A 1860-nucleotide genomic window follows, 5' to 3' on the forward strand; every position below is an offset into this window, starting at 1 on the left:
TAAACTAATAAAATCACGAAGCACTCAATAGAATTACCAAAAAAAGCTTTTCTCCCTAGAAGCAAGGATAGTTTCCGTTCTTAGCATTGCTTTTTAGTATGAAATTGACAACTTAACTGATATCAGTTTGTTAAAAAAAAAACGAGTAACAAACAGAAATTAATGTGAATACTTACTCAAAGACTAGAGAAAAATACATCAAAAAATAAAAAAAAAGGTACAAAAATTTAGATTAAATGATGCAGTTTGGTGGTAAAAGCAAACAAGGTTAACTCACTATACAAACTGTATCTATGAAACAAACATTTAAAGAGTATGAAATACCAAACAATTTATGTGCTCGTACATACTTCGATACCATACTTGTGTGTTATATAGCGTTTAGTTCCCACACAAGTTTCGTGTTGTATGAAAGGAGAGACGGTTAGCACTCCCCTAGACAAGGATGGAACACATATAAGGTTGAGGCACCGCTGAGTTATCAGCGCTTGACCCATTTTTTTATATTATAGTAGCGCAAAACGCTTAAATAAATGTCAATTTAAGCTTAAATATTACACAGCTCATATAGTACGGGTACATCATTTAGTTCACATTATAGGCCTATTACATGAATTCCTACATATTATAGTAGGCCTTTCTTTCAAGCCAAGATTCCATCAACATTTTAAATTTATTGTGTGACATTTTCTTTACACTTTGTGGTACTTTGTCCAGCAACACCTTCCCAATATGTGCAAAATATTTTTCCTTTTCTTTTTTTTGATTTGGACAGTCCAGTTCTGGAGACATTTCTCAAGTTTCTGCTCTTGGTTTTATAAGCATGGACACTACAGATAATTTTACAGATATGGCCATTCTGTTTGGCATAGAGACAAACTTGGGAGTAATACAAGCTGGAAACAGTTCGTATTCTGTATTCAGTTATATATTTTTTGCGGGAAGTTGTGGTTGGTAGACCAACAATGCGTCTTATTACATTCTTCTGCCAGAAGAAGACGTTCTTAGCCCCGAGTTTCCACGAATATTAGCCCATATTCAAATTTGTATAGAAAAATGCATAATAGGCCACAAGGAGGAAGTCTTGACTGACAGCTTTTTAATTTTCATGTAAGGTACACTACTCTCAATATTTTATCGCGAGCTTTTTCTGTCTGGGTATTCTAATGTAACTTCCTGTCAAGACGAATACCTAACAATTTGACTGAATTATGGTTTATTAGCCTCATAATATGCATAATCTAAATCATATGATTCAGACACCAAGCGAAGTGGTGCAGTGGTTAGCACACTGGACTCGCATTCGGGAGGATGATGGTTCAATCCCGCGTCCGGATATCCTGATTTACGGTTTCCGTGGTTTCCCTAAATCGCTTCAGACATATGCTGGGATGATTCCTTTGAAAGGGTACGGCTGACTTTCATGCCCACCTGCCCTAATCCGATGAGACCAATGATCTTGCTGTTTGGTCTCCTCCCCCAAATCAACCCAATCAAATTTGATTCAGGCATAAAAGACACATCAATATTGTGGTAAAATTTCACCAAAACCATAGAACAGCTGATGTTAATAAACAGCATCATCATAATAATAGTACAATGTTGTTATGTATACATACAATAAAAAATCTAACACTGAGTAACACTTTGCTCAAACTAACATTTCATCTTCTATGAATTCTTCTACTGAATAGCAGGATTTCTCTCACAGAATCTGCTGTAGCCTTATGTTTAGAATCTCTGGCTTCATATTGCCTATGCGCTGGGTTGGATTGTTTGGAGGAAGAGACCAAACAGCGAGGTCATCGGTCTCATCAGATTAGGGAAAGACGGGAAAGGAAGTCGGCATTTGCCTGGAGC

General features: G+C 36.5%; 1 non-coding gene across 1 annotated transcript; it reads left to right on the forward strand.

The window, feature by feature from the left end:
* The first annotated feature begins 401 nt into the window (after positions 1–401).
* LOC126237760 (U6atac minor spliceosomal RNA) lies at positions 402–504 on the forward strand. Its single transcript, XR_007545204.1, has one exon. It is a non-coding gene; the product is annotated as a U6atac minor spliceosomal RNA (small nuclear RNA).
* Positions 505–1860: the final 1356 nt, after the last annotated feature.

The sequence above is a fragment of the Schistocerca nitens genome, chromosome 2, assembly GCF_023898315.1.
Source record: "Schistocerca nitens isolate TAMUIC-IGC-003100 chromosome 2, iqSchNite1.1, whole genome shotgun sequence".
NCBI lineage: Eukaryota > Metazoa > Arthropoda > Insecta > Orthoptera > Acrididae > Schistocerca > Schistocerca nitens.